The following is a 15,080-nucleotide window of genomic DNA, read 5'->3' on the forward strand; positions in this document are numbered from 1 at the left end:
TAACAATTCCTTATCTTGAGTTGTCTGGATACATTTTCAATATACTTGTGCTTTTTTATCAGCTGTGTTGGGTTGCCATTGTGCGTTTAAGTTGTGGTGTGCTGTGAGATTCAACCAGTTGTTAATTTATTATTATTATTATTATTATTAGGGCTGTCAGTTTAACGCGTTAATTAGATTAATTAATTACACTGCAAATTAGCGCGTTGGAAAAATTAACGCAATTAATTCTGAGTGGCAATTCAATGCGCGAGCACTTTAAATTTGGCCCATTGAATGACCCTGGCTACTTGGCAGTGGCACGTCACGGTAGCATAGCACCGAGGAACTTGTCCGGATGTGTTGGTCACTTCCCACCTGCGTCTCTAGTCAAAGCAGAGTGACAACAGACTGACTGACATGGACGCGACTCACAGCCCGGACACTGCCCGCGGAAGCGGAGCAGGAGCAGCGCGCCGTCCTCACAGGCGCTTGGCTGGCTGCACAGGGAGCTGCTTCTCCTGCTCTCTCCGCGCCTGGTCAAACATCGACTCCACTCGCATCTATACCCGTCTGTATTCGGCTTTCCACACACACAGGTCTGTCTCTAGCTCTGTATGAATGGATGTGTGTGTCTCGCATGCAGACGCAACTGACAAATAGACGGACAAGCAACAACTTAATTAATCATCATTTAATAATTTTATTTTGAAAATTGACCGGATTCTCTCGTCTTTTCTGAGCCCGACTTCCTGTCTGGTACGATCTAGTCTCTCCAGCTTGACAATGGCGCTCGTGTGAAAAATACTGTAGAACTGAAGCGCTGCAGCGGCGCCCCGCAACCCAAGATGTGCGACCAGGCAGACCGGTTAACATGGGCGCCGATCTGAAACTGCCTCCGCTCCAGGGCGCTGCGCTTTGGTTCCTCACCTGGCCTAATTGGTTTGCTGGGATGTACTTGACCATTTTCTTTTAAATTTCATTTATGAAACGCACTTCACCAATAAAAATGTGGATTTCAAATCTTCTCTTCTAAGTGTATTCAATTGATTAGTCATGCAATACAATTTTGTAACGTCCTAGAATTTGAATTCTTTATTTGGGTACCTTTAGCAGATATAAGATTAAAATGCGATTAATTAGATTAATTAATTACACATTTTATAATTAATTAGATTCATTTTTTTAATCACCTGACAGCCCTAATTATTATTATTATTATTTTATTTTATTTTTTTCTCTCTCTCTCTCTCTCTCTGACAATTAGAAACAGTCTATTTAAAGCCCCGTACAGACTTTTTATTTATTGACAAACCATTCAGGATGGAATGGAATGTAAATGATTAAAAGTGCAAGGTGTGTCTGAAAGAATTTCTAAATAAACTCTGATAAATGAGACTGAAACTGGATATCAGGAATAGGCTTGGGCGGTATTACGGTAATACCGTAAATTGCAGGTGTTTAAAAATAGCAACGGTATCAGTTTCAATACCGTCATGAAAAAATGCAATGCACTTATACAGGAGATGAGGATTAAATATTAAATAAAAGTAATTTAATGTCTAAAATTGATTATATGTCCAGTAGCACTTATGTGTGGTTGAATTTTCAGTTAGTTTAATATGTTTTAGCCTACTTTTACACCCCCCCCCCCTCGCACACGTTCCGTCATAGTCACTCTCACTCACACACACATCACACTGCCAGATCGCTCTGCACACAGTTTATGAACTTGATTAGTTTCAACAAGTCGGTCGGGTTTTACCGTTATGCCCGTTTATCACCAATAAACACAGTAGATGAGGAGGGTGAGTGACTGAGCTGCGGCGGGTGGGGTGGGCGGTCCGCGGCGTGGAGCGGTGCGGGACTCTGACTGCAGCGGGGACTATCATGTCTCTGCTCCGTGACACTGTGAGACAAACCGCCGGTGAGCCTGTGGGACGGGTCCCGCTAATCGTTGAAAACAGCTGTGATAGGCCTACGTCTCCAAACCAGAAACGTCTGGAACAACATAGGAAAAATCGCTCTTGACAAGAAAAAAAAAAAAAAGGGACCGGACCTGCCGTGCCGTGTAAAAAACAAACAAAAAAAAAACTGACAGCGAGTGCGTGTCTTGACTTCCTGTATCTGGCCCTTCAAAATAAAAGCCCTATAGCCTTTCATATACAGTTCGGTCATATTGATTTTGACTTAATTTTGACAAGACAGGGCTCCAAATGTTTTTTTTTTTTTTTTCTGAGACCAATCAACCAATGAGATTTTGGTCTGCTAATGTTTAGCCCTAGTATTCAGTTTCTGAATGGTGAAGACACAAGCCAATGTTTGGTAATGCCACTTAGCCCACGTCATCATTTTTAATTAGTCACGGTAATACCGTATGCAGTGGTTCTCAACCTTTTTGAGTCGCGACCCCCAATTTAACATGCACTTCTGTCCGCGACCCCCCCCCCCCCACCCCCCTCCACACACACACACACACACACACACAAATACACACACACACACGCACACGCACACACACACACACGCACGCCAGTGTGAACGCATGATGGATAAAGCGCAGCGCTGTCCGCGGTGGGTTTTTTTTTTTTTTTTTTTTTGCCTTTTTAGTTCTTGATCCCTGCGCTGAAAAAATGTATTGGCTGCTGTAGTTTTGTCTCCATGGCCAATGTTTCGACCTGGAGGTTTTCATCAGGGCAAAAGAACAAAACAAAGTGACGTAGTTTAAATAGATGCGGGTGGCGAGTTGATGCGGTGTCCACACACCCGGGCTGGTTTATGTGACATGCGAGGACCTGTCGGCGCAGGAGCGAGTGGAGCGTGGATGCAAGCCAGTCTCCTTCAACCATGCACGGAAAAGGGGAATGATAAGAAAAATGTTTCTAATTCATTAAGAAACAATGCCCAGGTCAGCAATGCATGCCAAGAAACATGTCGTTCATTTATCCCCTCCAGTCAACACAGTTGGACACACACAACTCAACTGACGTGTAAATGTAAATAAGTGTTTCAATAGCACTTTTACGATACACGTTTATATCGATAACGTCTGGAAAACCACCTCATGAGAGCGTAAAAATGATTTTGCGATATTTGAGACTTTTTTTCAAAGTTAAGGTGTCTCCATTACCTGTTTTTACCAGAATCTCACGCGCACAGACCAGAACCATACCGCTTGATACAATGAATTTTGGACAAACAATGAAGCGGAAAAAAAAACAACTAAAACAACTCTCTGTAACGACCTTTACTGTTATAATGTTTAAGTAGCCTAATGATTAAGTTTAAGTTCTGCGATTTCAGACTGTCTGTGAACGCATGGCCCTGTGTGGTGGTGAGGGGAGGTGAGGGGCAGGAGAGAGAGCGGTGTCTGTGTGAAATGAGAAGGGCAGACATGAGACAAGTGGACAGGTTCGTTGTTATTGTTTTGGTGTAGTTACGGCCGACAGTAACTGGTTTTGAGTAATAAAATGCATGTTTGAGAGTCGCTCGTCGTCCTTCTATCGTCCGGTCGGACGCTACATTAATTAATTAATTAATTTTGCATATTTATATTTTTCCAAAATGATTTGGCGACCCCCAGAAATCATCTCGCGACCCCAACTGGGGTCGGGACCCCAAGGTTGAGAATGGCTGCCGTATACCATGGTAAAATGTGGAGGAAGTTTGACGGTATCAAAATTTGGATACCGCCCAAGCCTAATCAGGAATTCATATCTAAAAATCTGCAGATTTAGCTTGATGGAAAAATATAACTTGGAACGCCATTTAACGCCAAAAAGATGCCACTGCAAGGGGTGAAGTGGCATTACTTTGAAGACATCAGTAATGTCTGCTTTTCCCAGCCATGCCCTGGCCCCTGCCGCCTTGATCATCTGCACAGCATGTAGGGTTGGGCATCGTTTGGATTTTAGCGATTCCGATTCCGATTCCGCTGTCTGACGTTTGCCCAACCCTAAAAGCATGGTCGTAGAATAAGGAGAATGGCTTTTGAGGGATCAAGAGCAGCCTATTTGAGGCTTAAATAGCGCATCCCGTTTTGAACCAGTACAGGATGGGTTTGACCCGTGTTCCTGAGCTGTATTGAATACAGCATCATCCCACTCGATCGCATTCCGTGAAGAGTTGCCCCACTCTTCCCGTGATCGGATAAAACTCGCTGGAGTTTTTTTCATAGACAAGGGGAAATCTGACGTCGGTGCCAGTGACTATCAGATGCAGTGTTTCCCCCAGAAAATTTGTTAGTTAAGGTGGTGTCTGACCTGTCGACGGGGGGGGGGTGGGGGCGCACCGCGCCGCGCCGTGCCGTATTAAGTTTCGCTCTCAACACGCGCTGCTGTTATGCATGCACGCTTCACTGTGGTGTGTATGTGTGTGAGAGGATGCGACCATCGTCCGGGGGGGAGGCGAATATCACATACATTTTTTTTTTTTAAGACGTTGCAAGTGTTTCATGTGGTGGACGGTTTTGTGTCAGATGTACGGCAGACTCAAGAGGACAAAGTTCTCCATTTACAAAAAGCCTGTGATGAAGGTGTAAGTGTAGCATATGGCTAAATTGCATCCTTCAATAGATAGTATTCGATGACGTCATTTGAGGGGAGTGTCCGTCATCTTGTACGGATAAACCCTGAAAAACCGTATCAACCTGTGTTGACAACTGAGGTGGACAGTCATCAACATGACAATAAAAAACAACATGAAATACATCAACACCTTGGACAAGTTAACACGGAGGCACTATGAAGACATAATTAGCCTGGTCTGGAGGTTTTTGCTCAAAAATAAATGCTAGACTTCTAAAAAGATAAGATATAAGAAATCCATATTAATCATCACCTACGGCAGCGGTACTCAATAGGCGGCCCGCGGGCCGCATCCGGCCCGCCGAACCTTCCAATCAGACCCGCGACTGAGTTCTACTAGTTTACATATTACTGTATACTGTATTTCTCGGGCTCCGTGCGCCTGTAAGTCAAAGCGCTGGGACATGGAAACGTGCGGAGCGTTTGTGTGCCTGTGAGGCCCTGCACTGGGATACAGAAACGCCGACGAACCCAAATCACCATGCGCGAGTGTTTGGGGAGCGGGCTGGACTGCAGGGTTTTCCCTGCCTGTGTGTGCATCATGCATGGGGGGCCGTTCAGATGAAGAGTCTTTTGCGCGCGCTCAAACCCATTCAATGTAGCCGCACGTCATGCACGCTCACAACTCAAAAGCCGTAGCCGCGCGCATTTGATGAAACGCAATTGTTTTTTCGTGCACGTCTGCGGTGCACAGCTGCACGACCTGCTTCTCCCCCGCTGTTGTGTCCCGGTTCCCTCGGCCTGTGTCTCTCCTACTGTTTCCCACTGAGCTCTGTCTCGTTTGACAGGTGAAGCCCGTGTGTGGAAAGACGTCGCCTCCGAGATGTAGAATGTGTATTAGTATAGAAGAGAAACACACATTTCAGGACCAATGACTTGTATCCTCAGAACAGAGTCAGACATGTCCTGTGATGGTCAGGTCATATTTAAGCTGAAAATCACAGGGCATGTCTGAGGATACAAGTCAGCAGTGTAAAGCTCTAGCATGATATGTAAATGATGATATGATAATGTCAAGACATTTACAAAACACCATTAAGTGTATAAATAAAAATGATGTGCTTACAAGTAAAATAAAAATATTTAAATTATTAGACGAAAAAAGGTGAATTTAATTTCAATCTAGGCCTATTTGAATGTGCCAAGGTGTCTGTTCAGAAAAATTCTGGCCCTTCGACAAATGTATTTGAGTACCCCTGACCTACGGTATGGGTTTCTAGTCCTGTGTGGTGGTGACTATGTATGCCTTGACTGGTAACAAGTATGAGGGCCGTTGTAGTGAGCTAGCTTGCTAGCTTCGGCTAGTCTAGTGGTAGTGGTTAGCATCCTCAGCTAACACCCTCTTCCCAGCTCACCACAACGGCCCTCACTGCTCATTAAAACATAACACTGGAGGCTCCCGTTGTTGGTGACGGTCAGTTATCGGCCCACGGCTCCAGTCCAAGCCCTTGATCAGATAGGTTCACAAAACACTATTAGGATGTTTAGACGAAGCCTTTGAGAGAGCTGGGACATTCATGGGAGTCAATGGATGCTTCATGTTTATTTCCTTGATTTTGCAGGGGGATTTGTATCCAGAGGTTGGTGCTTTGCCTGATTACCCGCAGTGTGAACCACAGATTGATTTGGCAGGGGCGGAAACTTTGGAATTGACAGTTCTTGCAGAGTGGTTCTTGGACAGTGAGGTTGCATGAGAGAAGGAACCACAGATGAACAGGCTAATATTTTGTGGCTGCTGATGATAAGAGAAAAATCAACAATGGGCCAGTCCAATATCTGGTTACATTTCTGAATGTCCATGGTTGCTTTGGCAGAGAAAGTTTTATAGAAGAGCGAGCCGCCACAAGTGAGAGCCAAATCCAAAATGATAGCCAGGTAGGTGTCTAGCTCCTCGTTGTGGATAAACCTCACAAAGGGTGTCCCTAAGAGAGGAGAGAGCAGAGGAGAGAGCATTGTATTCCAGAGACTGGATCCTAGCGTTCATGGTGTCGGGGTGCACTGAGGACAGTCCGCTCCGGTCGGCAGTCGTGCTGGGGGCAGGGGCCCCCCGTCCCTCCTGAGGGAGAGAGGGTGCAGTGAGCACTGTGTCAACAAGATTCTTCCTCTTCGCCCGCCTCGCCCCGTATACAGTTACAAGTGGAACGGAGAAACAGGCACCAAAAAGACAGAGAAAATACGACGAAAGATTCCTTCAGCCTATGGATTTACAAGCGTCATTGAAAGCAACAAGGAGAAGCCGATGTCTGTTGTGTGCTAACGTCCTATCTGCCGAAAGTATGAAACCCAACAAGCTTAAAAGACACTTGGAGAGAACACAAAGAGAACATGTTGACAAACCAAGATCTTTTTCCCAAAAGAAATATGCCGAGCTGAATAAACAGCGAGTGCACTTCAAAAAAGCTTTGAGTGACCGGGCACTGAGAGCGTCTTTTGAGGTGAGCTCATTGCTAGGGCTATGAAGCCGCATACCATTGCTGAGACATTAATATTGCCAGCTGCCATCAAAATGGTAAAAGCGATGTGCGGGGAGGAAGAAGCGCTGCTTGTGTGCCCGCGGGGCTCATAGCGGCTCCGCTCCGTTCAAATGTTGTGCTGAGAGTGAATGCACCCCACCGGTGCAGAGCGAGAAGACGGAGAGAAGGAGACGCGGTGGTGTCCTTTGCTGCTTGGTGACAGGACTCTGGTACCCGTAAAACTTCAAATAATGGCCGACCGATCAATTTACCACCGTTCCCAATTAGGGATGTATATCGTTAGGATTTTATCGATACCGATACCGATACTTCTTATCGGTACCGATACTTATCGATACTCTTATCGATACTACAATATGTAATTTTGTGTAAAAAGAAAGACGTTACAAGATGTTAAAAGAGTCAACCTTTTTTTTATTACTAATAAAGTTTCCAGGACAGTTTCACAACATCTTGTTCAATCCAACAGACTGTACACAAACAGACCCATACATGGTAATATACTGGAGCCTGTACAAGGCATACATACAGTATATATCGACACATACACGCATGCATGCATGCATGCTCGCACGCATGCATGCTCGCACGCACGCATGCATGCATGCATGCCCACATCCACACATACATGCATACATGCATGTTCGCACGCATGCATGTATGCATGCCCACATCCACACTGCACACAGCCACACACAGAGCAAAAACTGTATATAGCGCTTTACTATAACTGCAACATAACCCAAAGCGCTTTTACAACATCATACATTCACCCATTCACACACACTCAACAATTTTTGTTTAGAAAGAGCAGCATATTAACTTTGTCTAGGAGTAACCGAGACCGCTCTGGACAGAGAGTGTCTCCTGTAGTCGAGAACACTCTCTCAGATGGTGTTGATGAGGCCTGGACGGATAGGTAAGTGAAGGAAAGCGCTGAAAGAAGAGGAAGAGTGTCCATCTTACCCCACCACCAGCGGACAGGGTCCCGTTCGGTTGGGATAGAGGGGAGATCTTTGTAAATTTCGAGTTCTTTTTTCAGTCTATCACGAATTGTGGGTGTATTGTGCCGCTGCTGGGTGAGCTGCCTTTGGAGTTCTCGGTCTTCCTCGGCAAAGAGTTCACTGAGAGCAGACGCCGGTTTTGGATGCTGAAATATAAAACAAGACAATATTTTTTAAGTCAAGTTGATTGCTTTTTGCCACAACACAACATAGGATCACACAAACACGTCAAACTTACATTCTCCTCCTCCTCCTCCTCCTCCTCTTCCCCCTGGAACTCAGCTTCATTCGGAATTGTCATCATCATTGTCACATCCTCTGACAGCTGAGGGTGGGAGATTAGATTGCCTCAATAAATGTGTCGTGCATTGCAAATAATTTTGAAGTTAAATTGTGATGACTTTTACTCACCTCTCTCGCTGCTGCTACCTCCATCAGCCGGTCAAAGACATCTGGCTTGTTGACCCTCTCCTTGAACCTAGGGTCCATGGTGGTGGCCTCTTCCAAGAATTCTATCAGGTCATCATCCTATACACAAATAAAACAAACAATAGTTTCACATAATTTGACTATTGTCTTTGTAAAAAGTAAGTAAGTAAGTAGAGAAACAAAATGCTGTTGCAAAGGAGTAGCAAAGAAGTACAATGTACATTTTGTATACGAGAAATTGGAAGTGTCATATTGAGTATGAATATAGATGTATATCTTGTCTCTACGGCGAACAGCCAGCTATGTATGAATTGAGATGATAATGTAGGTTTTTTTGGGGGGGTGGGGTGGGGGTTGCACCTGATAACGTCTGGACAGGTCACCCCAGACTTTCTCCTTGATGGTGGTCACAAACGGTGAGTCATCATTTGCGATTTTGAAGTGGCTCTCAAGCTTTGTCATTATAGGGAGAATCTGGCTGCAGGTGGCCTGTTTGTCACTTGATACAGCCAGGGTGGACTTGTGGACTCCTGGGCTTTTTTGTAGTCATCCTCTGTGAACCTTTCAAGTCTGAGATGAAATTATTACATAACATGTATTTATTCTGCAATCGCATTTGTTTTTATCATGACATGAATTTGAACCATTCTGATATGAACTCACTTTTTAAATCATTCAATCATTTTTATCATGGCAACATGAATTTTAATCATTCTGATATGAACTCACTTTTTAAATCATTCAATATTTTTTTATTATATGAATTTTAATCATTCTGATATTAACTAATTTTTTTAATCATTCAATAATTATTTATCATGTCATGAATTTTAATCATTCTGATATGAACTCACCTTTTAAATCATTCAATAATTATTATGTTAGTTACTTATTCTACATCTATAGTTTATGTATTAATTTGAACTACTAGTGCAGTGTCAGGTTACCTCTCTCTCTTCATCAGCTTTTTGACTCGTGGATCTAAGAGGGCAGCTTGTATGGCTGGGTACATCTGAATAAATCGTTCAACCATGAGATACAGTGAATTCCAGCGGGTCCTTACATCCAGAATAGCAGTATGGACAGTCATGCCTGAAACACATTATGGACAGACACATTGAAATCAGTTTAGATATGTAGTGCTGCTGTGGCTCCTGATGAATGATACTGAAATAATGACAAGGCTTATTTTCTTACCCAGAAGTCTCTGCTTTTCCGCGACCACGTTCTTCACAATAGAAGATCTCTTGATCCACACAACACAATCACGGATCCTTGCAGCCCACTTGGAAATAGTTTGGATGGTGTAGACCTTTTGTGCACTGAGGTTGAGAGTGTGTGCACAGCATCCCAGCTTTCTGATTTGGAGCTCACGTGCAGCCACGTCCATATTAGCTGCGTTATCAACTGTCATGGCTACAACTTTTTCTCTAACACCAAACTCTTCAAGCACTTCTCCTATCTCTTCAGCCACAACTGGACCGCTCTGTGACTCATATACTGCCTGGGTTGAGAGTACTTTCTGCTGTAACTGGCCTTCATTCACATAGTGGAGTGTGACGGTGACATAGTGATCTTGGGTAATACTTGTCCACCCATCGCTGGTGATGGCCACTTTTGGCACGTTAGCAAGCTCAGCTATGAGATTTTTCTTTTCAACGTTGTACCATGCTGGAAGGAGGGTCTCTGACAATACTTCTCTGGAAGGGGGGGTGTAACCTGGGTTAAGGGCTCTGGTCATCTCCCTAACAATCATCATCACGGAAAAAGCAATACATATTTAGTTATACGATTCATTATGTTATGATTAACAAGACAGCTAATGTTAACAGTGCTGCTCACACAATGACTTCAAGTGGACTAACTAACTACTGCCTATTTAGCCTACCTAAACCACTTTGATTCGACTGTAGCAAAGGGCTGCAGATCCTTCACAATGAACTTTGTGACGACTCTGTGGCATTCGTGTATTCTTTCAGCTGTCATCTTCATTTGTCTGGCGATTGTGAATGGGGTCGTCTGCAGTGGCGGCGGAGTTGTTGTGGTAGCTGCTGCTTGGTTCATGCCGCCTACAGGATTAACGTAACATATCAGCACGGTGCCAATATCAATGCTGTAATGACTACAAACTTAACAAACTTACAACAAACTTACCGTGACTTGACGTCGCAGAAACGAAGCCGGTTGCCGCTGGCGCTGACACGGTGCTGCAGTCTTTAGCGTTAGCCGTCGTCGGGCTGCTAACTTGACTAGCTTTCTTATAGCAATCGAACACGCCGCACTCCTTTAGCTTCATGCTGTGTCCGCGCTCCAAGTGTTTTGTCAAATTGCTGGTGTTGCCCCCCTTGGACGCAACCTCTCTTTCACAGAGACTACATCGAGCAACATTATCGTTCACTTTGGCAAAAAACGCCCAAACTTTGGAGCGCTTCACCCTCAACATGATGGCTCAGCCTGAGCTCACGAGGCGCTGCGCCATCACCTGTCGACGGCGGCACGTAATTACGTACGCGACAGCTGGGTAGACGCAGACGTTCCCATGAGACGTTCAGATAAAAATCTCTAAAATAAAGTAAAAAAAAAAAAAAAAAGGACCGATAAGAGTACCGTTAAGCAAGAATCTTAACGGTACTCTGGTACCGACCCAATTACGGACCGGTACCGAAAAGTACCGGTCCACGGTATACATCCCTATTCCCAATTATTATCTCATCTTCGGACGGAGATGAGCCGTCCCTGTCCTAGCCCGACTCAGCCTGCCCAATTAACTAAACTAGTTGGCCCAAACCGACCCGACTTTTCAGGCTTACTCGGGTCGGGCTCGAGCTTGGGTTGAAATTGAGAACTCAGTGTTTCCCCCAGAAAATTTGTTAGTTAAGGTGGTGTCTGACCTGTCGTGCGGCCATCATTTTTTTTTTTAAAGATGTTAGTTTAGGCGGCAGCTCTTTGTTGTTAAGGCGGCCGCCTTAACAGGAAAGCGCTGCGGGAAACCCTGGAACTCTACTGCTATGTCATAGACATGCAAAGAGGACTATGGGTAAGTCGCCCATCTTAAAAACCCAAACCACCCTGCCAAATTGGGAGGATGTGTATGATTGCGTGAGATATGTCATGTGAGTGACAGCGCAGCTTGAGTTGGCTTCCTGAAATAGCTCGCAGGCTTTAGATCATTAGTGGCCATTTGTACCTCATACAACCCCATGTCAAAAAAGCTGAACTGTCACTTTAATATTGAAAACAACACACCGTATGTCGCAGGAAGTTTAAAAATACAATAAGCCTGTGAATATTCTCATTTGTCCAGATCAGAAATTTTAAATCGAAAGCAACTGGACTTGGTTATTTGTCTAGGAAGACGTTTCACCTCTCATCCAAGAGGCTTCATCATGTTCGCATCTGACCAGGCTGCGACTGGAGGTGAGACGTCTTCAATAACCAAGTCCAGTTGCTTTCGATTTAAAATGTCTTTGAGATGGTTTAAAAATTCAGTAAATTTTGAAACGCGATATGTTACCATGTCACCTCGCAGACCACTAGGGGTTGCTCACAGACCACCAGCGGTCCCGGACCCAGACTGGTCTAGTGTAAAGTCAGTTTGTTTCTCACTTTCTGAGGGCAGTTAGCAGCACATTAGCCCACCCCTGCCACTAAAGCATGCAGGACTAGATGAGGCAAACCCAGTGTGAAGCGTCCCTCGTTATTTAAGGCCAACACTCCCACTTGTTAAAACCCAAAGCCGAGCCTATGATTTAGAATTCCATGTGTTACGTAATGCTTTTGTCTTTCATGCTTGAACTCCTCTCCAGGCACAGGCATAGTTTATTAATGAAAGGGATTGCATGATTGGGGGGTGGTTGTTTGTCTGTGTGTGTGTGTTTGCATGAGTGAACATATCGGTGTGTGTGTATCGTGAGTGCAGTGAGTGCACTATATATATGTGTGCCTGTATCTGCTAGTGTGTGTTAGTGTGTGGGCGGGGATGGTGGGGATTCCTGTGCACTTGACATGAGGAGCTTGACAACATAGCCACCCAAGACCATGAAAGGTCAGGGCTTGTCTTCCCTGGAGATCCGCACAATGCCCTGTCACAGCTTGCACGTATTACCCACTTATGCCAGATGACATACTGTATGTGACATGTCATGTGCACTGACTGAAAGGTCCACAAATTGTAGCCAAGTAGGCATTGGCAACCAAGAGTTATTCACTAGATGACAAAGTAGAGGTTTGCTGGTGTACACTAAGTGTTGCTGTCCTGTGTCCTCCTCTGAATTATTCACACACACATGCACACACTCTCGTTGAAGTTGAAAATTCAGCAAGTAAAATCCAAAAGTAAAATATGACATCACTTGTCTTTCTGGTCTAACAGTAATCTGAGTACATTTTTTGTACGCTTACACGATGTGCATAATCTACTCGTCTGATTTGTACATGAATTAGTAGCAATTATGCCGTCTATTCTGCTTCAAATCTACTTATGTTTATAAGTAACAAAAAAAGAAACTTCAAGTACAGACTGAGATATGTAAAGAAATGCAGCAATGTGCACTTGTACAATTCTGAATCGATTCACAAACGTCCACATTTCGATTATTTAAATCTGTTAAAGTAATACCATAGACTGTAAAAAATATGGACGTAGCATCCGTGACGTCACCCATTGGTTTTGGGGAGTCGTTTTTGTGACTCAAATATGGCGGCCTGAACAGCGCCATGTTGGATTTACCGGCCGAGAACCCGCCCACTGGCCTCAGAGCAGCTGTCCACGGACCGCTCCTGACCTGTCACTCAACGTTTCTGCGCTCTAATTGGCCAGAATTTTAACCTAATAATAGTAAAACGGTAGAGTTTAAAAAAAATTCACCCCCCTCAGAGTGTGTGCGGGGGTAGAAACTATCAATTGAGACTAAAAAACGTGCTGACACCAGGCTTTGATCATGTTTATTGAGGATATAAAGTCGGCGATTTTAACATGGGGGTCTATGGAGAATGCTGCTTTCTGACACCAGCCCCCAGTGGCAGCCAAGAGAATTGCAGTTTTTTGGACGCGGAAGTGAGCTTCACTTCTCAGACCGACAACTGCCGCCTTGAGTAATACAGATAATTCTAAAACGCGTAACTATGAAGCACGGTACGCGTCATCTCCGGGACACTATGGGGAGCGCACCAGGAGCTGACACGCTGCACAGAGTAAGCTTATGCCTCTTGTCAGGCCATCATTGTAAATAACAACAAATGTTCTTAATTGATTCTGCCTGGTTAAATAAAGGTTAAATAAAAAATAAAAAACAAACATGGCTGACCGCAGCTACTCACCTCGCCTTGAGATCCGACAAACTCCTTCTGATTTAAAAGCAGATGTGTGGAAACACTTCGGCTTCTACAGCGTAGACGGCGGAAGCGAACTGCAATCGACAATGTTTTTTTGTTTTTTTTTCCTTGACGTTACACACACGCATGTGCTGCAACAGCTGATCAGCACCACATCCATTGTGCTCTGCCTCAGCTGATCGTTCTCAGATGGAGGTTAGATCATCCAATGTTGAACTGTTTTTATACAAAGTGCAGCCAAACACCAGGCTGAAGAGAGAGGAACAGCAGATTGAGGCTCCTCCGACAGCTCCTCTGTCTGTTGTTACAGGTGGTGCACATCTTTGTCCGTGTAGGCTACATTATTGTCTGAGCTTCCTTCACGGGGACTGCACTGCATCACTGGCACATACTGTCAGTCCTCCAGTGTAACTTTTTGCTGCGAAATACAGTATGACTCAAGGCATGAGGAAGTCTGCACGTGTCGATACACCCTCATGAGTTGATGACATAAGGAGCTAATAAATAAAAAAAATTAACTGATAGTATTAATCGGTCAAAGTTCTTGTTATCGGTTGAACGGCTAATCATGTGCATCCCTAAAATACACATAAATTGAAGATGCGTCAATAATTGGGTTTCCATCCAAGTCGTATCGAATTTAAAAGCGGATTTTGTGAAAATGCGCAAAAAGCAAATGCGAATTTATGACCGTTTCCATTCATTAGTGTTTTGCGATTAGGAGGAGTACGCTGTGAGATTACGTCATAAGAGAGCGTGAATGTATCCAACAGTTGAGACTCAGCTGAACAACATCATGGACAATTTACGTACTTTCCGGACTATAGACGCACCTGTATAAGCCGCACCAGCTAAATTTTAAAAGAAAATACTGTACATATAGGCCGCACTTGAATATAAGCCGCAGGTTTTCATGTTGTAACATGAGATATTTACACAGAAAGACAGTCGGGAACTGTGCAAGTCCACTCGCTTTTCCGCTGTTTTGGTTATGCTCCTCTCGCCCATGTGCATCTGTTGAAAACAAAGCCGGCGAAAAATCAATAAGCGGTGGATAACGTTACATAACGATGTTATGGCGTGTGTTTGTGTAGTCTTAACCGTCATAAACAAAAGATTATGGGTTACGGAGTACGTTTGTGTTGCGGTGTGCAGAGACGAGAGCTGGGAGACCGGGGCGCCGTTCTCCATTTGTTTGAACGCAGAGGTGGCAAGTAACGAAGTACAAATACTTCGTTACTGTACTTAAGTAGATTTTTCAGGTATCTGTACTT

The 15,080-nt window shown here is 44.3% G+C and overlaps 1 protein-coding gene and 1 pseudogene across 5 annotated transcripts in view; one reads left to right on the top strand and one right to left on the bottom strand.

Moving 5' to 3' along the window:
• The window catches only part of LOC146987689 (solute carrier family 12 member 5-like), a 225,551-nt gene that overhangs the window by 27,048 nt on the left and 183,423 nt on the right, over positions 1-15,080 (top strand). The window lies entirely within an intron of this gene.
• LOC146987690 (zinc finger BED domain-containing protein 4-like) lies at positions 6,539-10,213 on the bottom strand (annotated as a pseudogene).

This window comes from Trachurus japonicus, chromosome 5 (assembly GCF_045865225.1).
Source record: "Trachurus japonicus isolate A0001 chromosome 5, Traja_1.0".
In the NCBI taxonomy this organism is placed as follows: Eukaryota; Metazoa; Chordata; class Actinopteri; order Carangiformes; family Carangidae; genus Trachurus; species Trachurus japonicus.